Source organism: Numenius arquata, chromosome 6 (genome assembly GCF_964106895.1).
Source record: "Numenius arquata chromosome 6, bNumArq3.hap1.1, whole genome shotgun sequence".
Taxonomy (NCBI): Eukaryota; Metazoa; Chordata; class Aves; order Charadriiformes; family Scolopacidae; genus Numenius; species Numenius arquata.
Genome location: NC_133581.1, coordinates 65,233,750 through 65,248,733, shown reverse-complemented (window position 1 = coordinate 65,248,733; position 14,984 = coordinate 65,233,750).

The following is a 14,984-nucleotide window of genomic DNA, read 5'->3' as shown; positions in this document are numbered from 1 at the left end:
CCAATGCACGCTGCTTCTTGAGAGGGAAATGGTGGAAAAGGTTTTACAAGAGAATTGCTTATCGCTGCTTGATTTTCATTTCCATGCCTCTCTTAAAAGTGTCTTGAGTAACGTCTATACGACCTTCAGTTTCGTAGCTGGACTAAAATGGATCTTTTTTTCACGTCTTTTAAGTTAAGACTAATGTCATTGTGGACTTTCCTGGGGGATAAGGGGTGGTTTGGTTTTATTATTTTGGTCGTAATAAGAGTTGAGAACTTGCAACCCTTGTAAAGCTGAGAACTCTCTCTCTCAAAAGTGTGCAGGGGAGCCTATGGATATTGAAAATCCTTTATTCCCTCTACAGTTACGTTTAGGCTCCTAAACTTTCCAAGAATTTGCCAGTGAGCCTTGTGCATGTTTGGCCGCCTATTTGTGAAGGGTGTGCAGACTGAGAGGTGTAACCACCTTCTGCTGGAAATCCCTGGTCGCCTGCCAGCAGCTCCCGGTCTTTGGTTCTTCCAGCTTCTTTTCTGACTCCTTTCAGCCAGGCTGTCTGATTGCTAGGTTTCCTTACGAGTTAAGGCTTCACGGACGTTTTACCGCTTCTTAACACTTCTTTCTATTTGTCCCAGTGGTGGGGACTGTTGTATGTCAACGGAAATCTCTTTCCAGCTTCAGGAACTGGATGCTGAGTGTTGCATGTAACTTTTTACCTGGACATAAACCAGTGACGAACAGCCCTGCTGATTTTTTTTTTTTTTTTTTAACTCCTCCGAATCCTCCAAGTATTTAATTCTGTGCAAGATAAGGGTTAAATTACTTTCCCTTGTCTTGCACTGCAATGTATTTATAGCCCTAGTATATCTAGTTAGTATGCAAGGGCTAAAATAGATTTGGAGAGGCCTAGCATTTCCTTTAACGTGAAATATTTCGGGGAGTGAGCATTTTACGTGTTGCCCACCAATGCACGCTTTAAAAATCTGTGATTTATTTAAATACACAGTGCAGAGGGATCCTGAGCTGGTACAGCTTCTGGTACAGGGAAAAGAGAAGTGTCTCCAGGTCTGCAGGAAGGTTTTTGGTAAAGAAGCTGAGGCTTTTCTCCTTCCCTTGCTGTCTGACTCTGTGTGGGGAGACCAGGACTGTGACTACTCTTGATCGTTGCTCCAAGGGTAAGGTAAAAAAGAGTGAAATTCAAAAGAGTTTAGAATAGATGAGATATTGATCTTCTCAACTCAGTGTCTTCCACAGGAGGACAGTCCCCCTTGAATGAAGTCTACGTGAGCCCTCTGCAAGGGAGATTGTGGATGCCCGCAGTCTCTGTGGATTCAAGGAAAGACTGAACAAATACTTGCAAAGAGGGATCTGGTGAGAGGTGCTGAGTAGACAAAATCTGTGGAGCTCCGGAAGCTTCCAGAGCTGAAGAACCTCACCAGCTGGGAGACCACTGGCGAAGCATCACCCCCTCTGTATGCCCCTCTTGCCCCATCCTTCCTTTCCCCAAGACATCTCCTTGGGGCAACTGTTCCTGTATTCCCATTTTATGACTGATGTTGGAGAGGAGAGACTGGGCTGGATGGACTTGCTCTGAGCCAGGGTACCGGTGTAGGACAGAGCGATGCTACCACAGGGCAGGGACCTGGCCAGCTCCCAGGGTCTGCTTCCCATCTTCGCAGGCATCAGGGGCTGAAAAGCCTCAAGATCTGGATCTAGGGCTCTGTAGGGCAAGTGGCGCTTTTGCTCAGTAATGCTGCTTTCTCTAACACGGTGCCAGGAGAGCTGCTCCGGGGATAATCGGTTTTCTACGCATTTTCCTACTGGGCCAGGGGTCTTTCCTCCTGCACAGCCAGAGATGAGCGCAATTCCCTGTGACAAACTAAGAAGTGCTTTCTGACCTTGGTTTTTTTTTTAAAATGTGCCTTCTTAAATCAGTTCTCGCACCTTGCTAGGATCCGTATTTGGTGCAATCCACTGCTGAATTACAATTTGTTTTCCTCATCCCTTCGCTGAACATCTGTTACCGTTTAGAAAACGCCGCTAAATAAAAGAAACATCCCCTCTGCCTCGCTGCCAGCAATCCCTATTGATCCTTCTTCAGGTACATAAGGTGGGAAAAAGGTGAAATCCTATGTGTGATTTATGGTCTGCACAGTCCTCTGCCGAAGCTCCAGGGCAGGTCACTGCGTGCTTTTGTCGTGTATATTTGTATGGCTTTAGGAGGCTGACGATTCCTTGATTTTAGGTGATTGAGTAGGAAACGAGAGATCTTCTTGGTTTTAAAAAACCTGAGTGGAGACAAGAACGTACAGGAGTGGGTTGAGGGGTTTTTTTTGTTTGTTTGTTTTGTTTGGGTTGGTTTTTTTTTGTGTGTGTGTGTGTATGGTTGGACTCAATGATCTCAAAGGTCTCTTCCAACCATGAAGATTCTGTGATTCTGTGAAAAGTTTTAGTAAGACAATTTCAGAAATTTTAAGGTCCCTGGGACACACACACACACACATGCAACCCCTCAGACGCAGATTTGAAAATCTGAAAAATTTGTATTTTCAAAAAAAATCTCAGTATTCAACTTCCTTAGAAGCAGGGATAGAGACCGATTCCCTGAATTTTTACCCATTGCCTTGCAGGTGGCTGGAAGACAATCTCCAGGTGGGAGACACTGATTTAAATTCCACCACTGCGTCAAGCACAAGTTCCATCCTGCACCCAGGAAATTCTCCAACAATCAAAACCCTGGCCCCAAAGAGCCACAAAAAAAATTGTCTGAAATGTTTTTTTGAACTTTTCTGATAAATGTTTTTTTCTTATTTTTTTGTACCAGCTAATGCTTTCATTTTTTTTAGTTTTCTCAGCAGGGAAAAAAAAAAAAAAAAAGATGCAAAAGCAGGAAAAATAATTAAAATAATTTCTGCTGAAGTGAACGCTTCTTTCCAGGCGCTGGAAGGTGGGAGAAGCTGATAAAGAGGAGGTAGTGGCTAAATATGTAATATGGCAGCTTAATAGTAATTGGTTTCTATTTTCTTGTTTCTGTCTGTAATAGGATACAAATGAAAAAAAAAAAAAAAAAAAAGGAAGCAGCAGGTGGTAAAATACCAGTAACGATGAAGGTTGGAAAAATAGGTGAGTGAGCAGCTTTGCGCTTTATGCAAAACTAAAGTTATTACTGATATTATAAAGGAGGGGCCAAAAACTGAGCCGTGAACCCCATTCCAGATAGGTCTTTGAAAATACATGTTCTGTCCACGTGAACGCGCTCCCTTCCATCAGTAATTTAGAGCAGACAACTAATTGAATACTCTCGTGTTGCCACGGCTCCCTCCCAGGGGATGGCTGCACTGGAAAAGGCTCTTAGTCTAAATCAAAATTAGCCTTTAATATTGGGAAGAGCAAACAAATGAGCCCTCCGAGCTGGATGCATTTGGTGGAAGCGGTTGGTGTGTCGCTTCTGGATTGCGCTAAGTGCGCTTCAACCTCATTGACTCAAAGCGTAAGGGCTCGCTGGAGGAGCTAATTATATTAAGGAGAAAGCCAGCTGCTCTTCAGCCAAATTAAGGATGTCCCTTCTTTCTCGTCTCCCTTCTCCACGCAGCGACACGCTGGTCTGAGGGTCCTACAGCTTTCCAGGCAACAAATGGCAGTTCCAGGTGCGCAAAGCCGCCTTTGCCGAATTAAGGGCTTGCACTAACCGTAGCTAACGCTGCTGTTCAGTGATACAATTTGCCAGAAAATGTGATTTTTATTTCCCGCACCCCCCCCACCCCTCCCCTGCCCCGTTTTTTCCCCAGATGACTTGATCCAGGAGCCTTTAGGCTGCCTTCGGTCCGAAGCCTCTCTGGTGGCTGGGACAGGGTGTATTTTCGCAGCTCTAAGCCGAGCGTGTTGGGGGCGAGTGAGCTGGGCCGCCTGAAAATGTAAACAGCCTCAAAAAAGTAAATAAATTGGGAAGTGGTTCAAGCCCACAAATGGCAGTCAGAAGCCTTTTCTGCAAATTGCAGAGATTTTTGTCTTGCTATCTGAAAGTGACATTCAAACAAATTGCTCTCTTGGGGCTGGAAGAGAAGTTCTTCATTACAGAAAACAGGGCTGGCGATGATTAAAAAGAGAAAGTGTTCTCCTTTTTTTTTTTTTGTTTGTTTGTTTGTTTGTTTTATTGAAGTGAAAATTGAAAAGCTGGCAATCGCCGGGCTGTCAATGAACCAACGATTGCTCCAACAGTTTCATATGAAAGCTGACAACTGGAATATGTAGGAGGCATCTGCATAGGGGCTGCCTTGCACTGGGCAGAGTTAAGAGACTGCTGTATGCTCTCGATGTGCTCAATCCTCTGTACCTTATCAAAAGATGCCAAAAATACATTTGTTGAAATGCAAAACTTCAATATCTTCACTCTGTCCGTGAAGAAATAGCTTTGCTATCTCTCGGCAGGAATTGTGTAGTTCTCTGTGAGATTGTTTTACAGTAAACTATGCATTCTTGGAAGGTTCTTCGGAAGAAGTGCGCTCTGAAAACTTTTCCAGCGTCAAAATCCCAGGAACGTTTTGAAACCTGCAGAAAGAGCCCTTTTTCGTTCACAGATCCTGGAAGTGACTTCTCCTGCTTTTTGCTTGCCAGCTAAAGAGCTTAGTAAATACTTCCAAGCGTGGAAATAAAAATCAAAGGTTTGGAAAACCATTTTTTTATAATATCTCTTTAAAGATGTTTTGCCAGCTTCAGCCCTCTCCCGCTCCTGTTTGAGCTTTGCGAACTTTTAGCTTTCAACCTGTTCTAACACTGAAAGAATGCGTTGCTGGGAGTAAGCTTCCTTTGGTAAATAGTCTCCAGGGAGATAGAAATTTCTTTAAGCTGCAAATTTCTCATCCTTGAAATTCAAGTGTAATTTTGTGAGGTTTCTTTCAATCGTACCCAGCCCCAAAGCTATCTCCTGTTAGTGTGCAACAAACATCCAGCGCTATAGCTGGGGGTATTTTACACTGAGTTGCTTCTAAAGCATCCCCTGACATCTTATGGTACTTTTGGAAGCTCTCGCTGACGCTGCGGAGGGACAATGTTCCTGCAGATGAGGCAGAGCCACCTCGTCCGTGAGCAAAGAGCATGGTACATCCATCCACTTGGATGCAGTCACCATCGGACACTGGTTTTGGGGCAGGTTAGGAAAGAGCTGCGGTCCACAGCCTGGGAGGAAAAGGGGAAACTGAGGCAGGAGAGTCGTCTGGCTGCACTGGCATCCTTTGAGACGCTAATTCTGGGAACCAGAACTGCTGCTTCTTCCAAGGCAAGCGCTGTCATCGTCCCTTGGAGTGTGGGGATCGTCTGAGTCTCGTGCAGAGGGGAGGCTTGGGATTCACCGTGGGTGGGTATCCTCAGGAAACCTGCAATTTTCATCCTCCGTGCTTTCCTTCTCTCCGTACAAGGAAAAATGACTTCAGCTAACATTAGCCTGCTTAAAACACCGGATCGTATGTTGGTGGGGGGAAATGCATGAAAAAAACAGAAAGCAAGAATTCGGTCTGGGAGTTACGCTTTGTCGGTGCTTAGTTATTACAGGAGCCTGATCTCATGGACTTGAGCCAAAGCAGTTTTTGCTGGGACTTTATGCAGCCACGGGGATTAATCCTTAAAGCTGGTCCTGACACAGGATGGAACCTCTGACTCCGGTGACTCAGATGTGGCTCGAGGGTTGGGCTGCCTCGCTTCACCAAACACAGAAAACAAATTTTTCTTTAAAATTAGGACTTTAGACAAAAATGGTGAACCGCGGTGAGTTATAGCTGACAAAACAGTAATAAAGCAAACCATCCTTTCGTGGTCACATGAAATAGCAGCTACAGCAGAAGCTATCTCAGCCCGGGCAGCTCTTGGAAACCTTTCTGGAACAGGCAAGAGCTTTAGTTAGTACTTTGAAAGTCCTGCTGCCTGTCACAGCCATCCTGGCTGTCACCCTGCCTGGGGATGCTGCTGCCCCTCACCCAGCACGGCTAGCCAGAAGGACCCCCTGGCTGTGAGACTACAGCCCCAGTCACAGTCCTGGCTATTTTGGCCGTTTTCCCCATTTCTTGCTGTTGTCCAGCAAGAGGTTTCACCAGGGTGGTGAAGGTGTTGAATCAGGTGCAGGGCAATAGGGCTGGTTTCAAAAGGCAGCGTGAAAAAGCGTGTGAAAGTGAATGAAAAGGAGAGTTTGGTGAGTTACTTTCACCAGCTGTAGATAAATGTACAGATCCTCTTAATGGGATGTCAGATCTTCAGAAATCTAGTTTCCTAGTACGTTGGGCAAGCTGAATTCCTCCCCAAAACTTGTGCATCCGGGTGCTGCCCTAACCTCGACCAGCTCACCCCCGCACAAATGGATTTAAACACAAAAAGCTGAAACCACCTCTCCTAAACCCCAGGCAATGCAGGATTTAAATGGTGCTCACAGCCCACTTTTCTACAGACCAGACCGACTTGCTTAGAAATGAATACAAAATTATTATTACTTTTTTTTTTTTTTTTTTTTTTTTAATTTAGAGGCTAAGGGAAAGTTGCCGTTCTCAGACACGGCACCAGCGTTTGCTGGTCTCCGACTGCTCAGCCTACTGCAGAGGTACGAGTGAATTTTCAGACTGTTCTTTATCGTGGGCTTGCTTGTTTAATTTGGTTGATGTAGGCTTGTCTGACTTCCCTGACCACAAGCACACCAGCATCGGTTTGGCTGTGAACGTCTGGACACGGTGCTGGGGGGGGGGTCAGGCTTCTCCTCGTCCTTGCTCTGAATTTGTGGTGGTCACTCACAAACCTCAGGATGCAGATCCCGTACAAAGGCTTTCTCTTTTCCAGAGGAACATTTTCATTCAGAGCAGCCAGTTTTTACTCCGTCTTAATATCCGGGCACCTTTTAAAGACAAAATTTACCACATTTCGAGATTTTTTTCCCCTTGTGAAAGACTCTGTAAAGCTTCCAGCTGCTTTACGGTCTGCTGGCTCCCACGGCTGTGCCCCACACCGCTCTTTATCTAGTTCGACAAGTATTACCAGGCTGCTTTCCGAAGATCTGGAGTATCTACAGCGTGTCTGGATTCTGCTGGGAGTCTGTTCCACCGCTGCCAGCACCATCCAGCTCGTATACGTTGGGTGAATAATCTGCAGCAGCGGCAGTTTGGGCTTGCTGGTGGGACTGATAAGAGCTTTACATAGAAATGAGGCAAGAGAAGGTTGGGATACACAGGTCTAATCTCTCTGTTTGGTTTTTTTAATAGGAAATAAGAGGAAAAGCAGGTAGGCAAGGCTGTGCCCGTGGATAAAGCGGTGCCACAGGGCAGAGGATGGAGAGCAAGGACATGTAAGTCCTGTATTTCCATGTGCTCTACACACTGGGGTTAAACCAAACCTGGTTAAACAGATTCTTCCTTGACAGTAAGTGCTTCGTTGCCCACCCCCCAAATTACCCTGCAGGGGTGGGGAAAAGGGGTAGGGGCTGAGGAGCGATTAGGGGAAGAAGGCGGCAGCGATGGGAAATCAGAGGTGTGGAGCAGATGAAGTGTCTCCTGTGTCTCCTACATGCATGGAGACAGGCGCTCTGGCTGGCTCGAGGGGGATTTGGCAGATAATCCGTGAGTGAAAAGCAGGAAAACAGGATGCCTGTTGCAGAGGGTTCAGGAGGTTCTGCACTGAAAGGACTACCACTGGCTGCATGTGTCCGGAAGGAGATACTTGAACAGGTCGAGAGGTGATGTCAGGAAGATTAACCAAAAAACCTTGAACTCGGGTGCAGAACGGACCACCAGACCCTATGGAAAAACAGAAGTAGGGTGAAAGAGCAGTCCTGACTGCAGACCAGGTGTGTGCCCTCCTCTGAGAAGATTGTATCCTTTGGCAAGGATACACATCTTGTGATGTATTTCTGCCGGATCAGTGAACTGAACCAGCTCATGGAAAGGTTCAGCTGGCAGAGCAAAGGCTGGGAGCGGAGGAGGGGAGAGGTGGACCTCCGTCTATACGTGGACCTCCTGAGCATCCTGATCGAGCTGAAGATGTCACTGCTCGTTGCAGGGGGGGTTGGACTAGGTGGCCTTTAAAGGTCCTTTCTAACCCAAACTATGCTATGGTTCTATGATGTTGGCTGTGATGAACCGAGAGAGCAGCTCAGCTGTCATGAGTAACTGTCCCCGGGAGAGAGTTCAGGTCCCAGCTGAGTGCTGGCAGCGCTCACTGCCCTCTCTGGGTGTGTTCCCGTTGAGTAGCTTCCAACTCGGTTATAAAATAACCCAGATTTTAAACCCAGGTTAAACCCTGCTCTTGTGTCCATCTCCTCTAGGAACAAAAATACCTTCTCCAGCCCCCTCTGATCAACCTTTCTCCCCCCAGCATGATGCAGCAGCGAGGACTCTCCCAGAAGAGCAGGAAGGCAGAGGGACTTCTCAAGAAGTTGCCCCCAAGTTCTGTGTCCACCACGTCCCCTGCCCCAAGGTGCACGTGGCCAGGGAAGGACCACATCCTTCTCGTACAGGCATTTTCTGGGTGCTCTGACCTGTTGCAGAGCTGAGCCTCCTCTGGGATGGTTTAAGCAGGCAGATAAATGTTTTCATGTTTAAGAGCAGGGAATTAATCACACCTGCCAAATCCTTCTTGGTAAATAAGATTAAGCTTCACCAAGGATACCTGAAATTATAAAACCTACTTTTCCATTTGAAAACACGCTTGGTTTTTTTTGTTTAAATCTTTTTATTTCCTAAGAACGCTTTGGGGGTTATTGTCTGGTTCTGGCCAGTCACTGAAATGGGAAAAAATAATGAACATTTCTGCAAAACACCTTTTTCCTTCAGGTAGGAAGAGCCACCGTAGGAGGTGTGGGCTGCATCCCCAAGCCAGCGTCCACTCCGAAACATCGCAGGGAGACGGATGCTCAGGGCTCCCTGCTCAAAGCCTTCACAAAGGCCACAGCTTTTCTTCATCTGCTTCAGTCCTGAAAAATGGTGGTGCTCAAGTCCCTCAAAAGGCCCTTGAAGGGAACTTGAGCAGAAGTCCACATACATCTCTGAAAAACCACCATGGGAAGAAATACATTGGCTGTAAATGACCGAAGAGCTATGACTCTTAAACCTGTAGGAGATGTATTGCTGCAGCAGAAGGCATTGCAGGTTGGGAACCTGGGCAGAAGCTGAACAGCCTAAGATAACGTCACCTCAGGGGGTGGGGAAAAAGCCCATGTGGTTCCTTCAAACCAAGCTCTGCTCTCCTTATCCTCCAGCACGTTTAACCCAAGATCTCTATCTGTGAGAAAAGGCTGGGTTTCATGTTAGCAGGCTTTAATTGTGTGGGTAATGCACTTGCTTCTCCAGGTGTTGGGTTACTGGGTGTCCTCTGAAAACAAGGACCTTTCTCCTCAAGGTTAGGAGCTTCATGTGCACTTAACCTGGCCACCGAAGTAAAACCGTCTCAGGACAACAGGAAGGTGGTGGTGCTTTCTGTGCTGGGAAAAAAGTATTAGCTGAAAAGCTGAGATAATGCTGTTCATGCGTTTGGGGGTGGGTGGTTGTTTTATTTTTCTGTCTGGGATCTTTTCATTTGTCTTTTTTTAACAAGTCATCTTTCCTGGGCTCTTTGAAATGCACCAAGTGGATGATTAAGTGGAGGAAGTATCCAGTCTCTGGGCGTGATTTGTATGCTAATCAACGAAACCAGCACCGCTGAATCCTGTTACACTTGAACATCAAAGCGGGCCATTAGGGAATGGCTAGAAGAGGATAGCCATGGGCTCGGGGAGCTGGTGGCAGTGGCTGGAGGCGTGCCCGTAGGAGTGGAAGTGGAAGTCCCGGAGGCAAGCAGGGTAAGACTTCCTACCTGACTCACCGGTGTTGTCTAATAGGGGAATCTGCATATGGTTGGCAAAATCTGCCACTGAAGGGAAGTAACTTCAGGGAAAACGTTGCCCTAAAAGCATTTCATTATTTTTCTTCTGACCGTCTGAATAGAAGCATGTCGGCACGTTGAGCCAAATTTTATAATGCCCTCGACCTCGATTTTGTGAAACCTCCTTTGCAAAAACACCACAGTTTCAAAAACAGCCCAAACCCAGGCCCTTAATGACCATCAGTCCCATGAACCCCAAAGGCAAAGGACTTCATTCTATACAAACAAGCAAAACAAATAGGTAGGGTTGCTGTAAGTGGGTGTTATTTTCTCAGTACGGGGCCTGAATCTGAACACATCTGGGTTAAGAGTAATGATTTTCTTTGGAGGTTTTTGTTAACGTGGATTCGCTCCTTGCTCCAGATCTCGGCGTCCCTCTCCAGTTCCTGGTGTGAGCACAAAGGCAGGTCTTATTGTGCTTAACTAGAACATCAGTTAGAAAATCTGAGCACTTGAAAGCTGGGAAATGAAGAGGTAAGGCCTCATTCATTTTAACTATTTCAACATCAAAACTACTTACATGACTTTTCTTGACTATATAGAAAAGCCTTTTCCATCTCTGGAGCTGCCGAACTCCAACTCAGACAGATACTTAGCAATCTTCCTTGGTTTTTTAATAATTTTTTTTTCTCGTTTTTTAGGGTTTTGTAATTGTTTTTCTCCTTCTTACACAGATGAAGACCAGGCTTCTATAATCTAAACACCTGGATCAGAAGAAAACTCATCAGTGCAGTGCATCAAAAGAACAAAACCAGTGGCTAACCTTGTGTTATGTGCAGCTGAACATCTGCTTTCCCGTGGTAAGTGAAGATGCATCACACTGTATGTGTCCCAGGCCCTTCAAGTCCCCTGGCCAAAAGTGACACCTTTCTGCAGAGGCCACAGTCCTACAGAGAGGAGACCAAACAGTGACAAGTGCAGTGACAAGTGCAGTGACAAGTGGTGTCCCTCAAGGGTCCGTGCTGGGACCAGTACTGTTTAACATTTTTATCAAAGACATAGACAGAGGGATTGAGAGCACCATCAGCAAGTTTGCAGATGACACCAAGCTGTGTGGTGTTGTCGATACACCAGAGGGACGGGATGTCATTCAGAGGGACCTGGACAGGCTGGAGAGGTGGGCCCAGTTGAACCTCATGAGGTTCAAGAAAAGCAAGTGCAGGGTCCTGCACCTGGGCAGAAACAATCCTCAGTATAAATACAGCCTGGGGGATGAGGTGTTAGAAAGCAGCCCTGAGGAAAGGGACTTGGGGGTGCTGATGGACGAGAAGCTGGACATGAGCAGGCAATGTGCTCTCGCAGCCCAGAAGGCCAATCACATCCCGGGCTGCATCAAAAGAAGTGTTGCCAGCAGATCCAGAGAGGTGATTCTGCCACTTTACTCTGCTCTGGTGAGACCTCACCTGGAGTACTGTGTGCAGGTCTGGAGCCCTCAATATAGAAAGGACATGGACCTGATGGAGCGGGTCCAGAGGAGGGCCACCAAAATGATCAGGGGGCTGGAGCACCTCTCCTATGAGGACAGGCTGAGGGAGCTGGGGTTGTTCAGCTTGGAGAAGAGGAGGCTCCGGGGAGACCTCATAGCGGCCTTCCAGTACCTGAGGGGGGCCTACAGGAAGGCTGGGGAGGGTCTGTTTACAAAGGCCTGCAGTGACAGGACGAGGGGCAATGGCTTTAAGTTGGAGAAGGGGAGATTTAGATTGGATATGAGGAAAAAGTTCTTTACCATGAGGGTGGTGTAACACTGGAACAGGTTGCCCAGGGAGCTGGTTGAGGCCCCTTCCCTTGAGATATTCAAGGTGAAGCTCAACGAGGCCCTGGGCAACCTGGTCTAGTTGGGGGTGTCCCTGCTGACTGCGGGGAGGTCAGACTAGATGACCTTTGGAGGTCCCTTCCGGCCTGGACCAATCTATGAATCTATGAATCTATGTCCTACAGCTGCGAAACCATACACTCTTCTGCTTTACTTGAAGAGAAGCCCTCTGCCACCTTCATGGACCACCATACCCATCAGGACCACCATCAACCCCTACAGCCAGGTGCTCCCATGAGACCATAAAGCTCATTCCCGCTCTTGCACATCATTAGCGACCTCCCATCGACACAAGCTGGTCCACACCTTCACTGAGCCTTTGCAGTACTGAGGTCTTTAAGAGGGATGAAAGTTGTGAGAAGGGAACTGATGGAACAGCATCTCGATACTGCTGCCTTGGAGTAAAACCCCAAAGAGATTGAAGCATTTCCCTAAGCTCTGCAGAGCCGCTCTCCTTTGCCTCTAGCCTGACAGGATTTACACTCCTGGTTGTTTTCCTATCAGCTGCAGTGGAGGAAAAACCTCACATTTGCTACGTCAAGGACAGGGGGCTCAAACAGGAGCTCTTGCCATGGGAAGGTGGAAAGGATAAAAAACAGGGCAGAGCTGGGAAAATAAGTCAGAGCAGTGAGCACCTGGCTGGCGAAGCAGAAGCTGGAGCTGCCTCCAACCCCATATACCCTGGTTCTTGAGCCGCAGACACCAGGCTGTCCCGGTCTCCAGGACCACGGTGGCTTTACCTCCTCACCACGCTCTTTCTCTAGGAGATGGCTTATTTCGGCTGTGCCTGGAGCCATCCCTATATATTGGATCTCAATGGGAAATCTGGTTGCTTAAGCATGGAAAAAGTGCTCTGCTTGTTATAGTGCAAGAGGTGTGAGATGCTACAAATGTCCAGGCAGGACCAGTCCCCACCATGAGGAGGTTGGAGTGGGCTCCCAGGGCCAAGAGCAGCACGGGGGTGTAAGAAAGAGAGGGTAAGGGAGGAACCCCTCCTCCTTAGAAACCGTACAAGGCTGGCTGCCTTCAAAGCAATTTCCGAACATTAACTGAGCTGCACAAGATCCCTGCAGGTAGTTAATTAAGTATCATATTCTTTTGAAAGATGAGAGGGAGGAGGAAAAAAAAAAATAATAAATGAGGGCAGAGCAACGTAACATGCCCAAAGGACGAAGGAAGCGGTTATCAAAACCCAGAGCAGCAATGGGCTGTTCCCAGCTCCTTGCCCTCGGCTTCAAGAGGGGCCCAGGCAATTTGTTTTTAGCAGGTAATCCTTCAACAAAAAAAGATTTAGGATCTGCAGGAAGATTTTAATCTTTTTCAGCTTTATGGCCACTTCCAGTCCTTCTGCTTGCAACAGTGAAGAAGACCTGGAGAGCCTTGGGAACGAGAAAATTCAAAATAAAGATTGAAAGCAAGGGTTACTGCAAAAATTGGTTTTAGAGACCAAAGATCCTGGTTTTTTTCTGCTCTAGCTTGAGCACAATACTTTCTTCCACATTTTTGTGATTATTTTTAGTAACATCTAGCTTAGATCAGTGTTACAAATTAGCTTTACAAAAATAGCGACAATAACTTGTTGTGGCTGAAAATTGGGACTTCAATAAATCAAAACCAGAGAAAAACCTCAAACCAAAACCCTGCTCTTAAGCTTGTTTTGTTTGGTTTTTTTTTTAAGAGTGGCCAATTCTTATGGAAAAGTGCAATTTTTAAAATACATTTTGCAAAGACCTACAGACACGTTTTGAACAAAATTGATTTTGCTCAAAAGAATATCTTTGAGTATGAAGTTTGGAAAAACACCCAGAACCGTGTCAGCGCTGTATGCTAATTCTCCATCTGAACCTTAAAAAAAAGCTTTAAGTGTGTTATTTTATCAATCCCCATCACACCGAAGCAGTAATGGGCTCACAGTCCCCGTATAGTGCGACGCAGCGAAATGAAGCTTCAGTAGCTTTTTCTCAAGACAGAGGAGCACTGTAAGAAAAATCGGCTCCAGCAAGTCTCACAAGGGAGGCTTTGTGTGGCAAAAAGCTGTATTTTTAGGTCAGCTCGGCTAAACTGAAGGAGGTGATTTGTGTGTTAAATAGAAGGGCCGCCTGGCTGTTAAGCTCAGCCTTTTTTTGCGGTGGGGACGTGAGCCGTGAGCCACGCCGATTGCTTTCGGGTGGTGCTTGTAACCGGGATCAAGTGGTCACCAGCAAGGGGCAAGTGCTTGGTCCTCAAAGTTTAATGAAAGGTGTGTTTCTGACTGTAAAACTGGTGCTTTCTTGCTCCTCTTTTCTCCCAGAACAGTTGTTATTTAGCATTTTAATTGAACACCAAGTTGATAAAGTAATTTTAGATGTTAAATCGTGTGCTGCATAAAACCTGGTTTGATTAAATGGGTCGTTTGCTGTCTGCCTGGACCACCAGCTGATGCCAGCTCAGGTATCTGCCGTGTCTCAGGGTGACTTAGGAGGAACAGGGAAATTCAAGGCTGGATCAGCAGCACAACAGGGTTTTGCTCTGCCCCATCACTGAGCATCCGCAAAACACGCTGCTGATGGGGGGGAAGGAGAAGGAAAGCTGCATGGACCAAGATGGGAGAAGCTCTGAGCAGATGAAGGATGCCCCAGCTGAGCTTCACAGAAACTCCACGGCATCAAAACTGCTGCTGCAGAGACTACACGTCGTTCAGCATCTCTGGCAGGAGACACGGACACGTGCGCTCGGCTCCCTCCCGGAGGCTGGAGTCCGCTCTGAGCAATGAGTTAGCACTGTTAGCTCTGTGCATTGCTTAAAGCCATCAAAACAGGATTTAAATGAAGCTTAAGCAATGCATGGGGTCCTGCAGAGACCTTCTGTCCTCTGATCAGAAGCCCTCAGTGAACCTAAGGAAGAAAGAAGGTCCCTTGGCTAAGGGCCAGAGCCAGACAGAGACTTTAGGGGGAGATGAAGAGGAAAATAAATAGATGAACTGGGGGAAAGATAGTAGGGGAAGAAGCCAAGGCTTTGTTTTAGAGATGAGATGCCTGATTTCTCCCATGTTCCTGCTCTCTGGAAGGTTGAAGCAAGAAGTGCTCAAGGGATAGGGCATGGAGGGAATTAAAGCAAGGAACAACCGATCAAACACGTGTTGCTCACCTGTCTGCGTGCCAAGTGCTGTATTTATTCTCGCTTTTATTTCTGCAGACCGCTCAGCCGATGCTGGATGCACGATCAGCCAGAACTGGCGCACAATTAAGCCTTTCTGCAGGAATTCACAGGATGAGCCGTTCCCACAACATGTCAGTAGGTGGCAAAAAGCTACAACCCTTGTGCT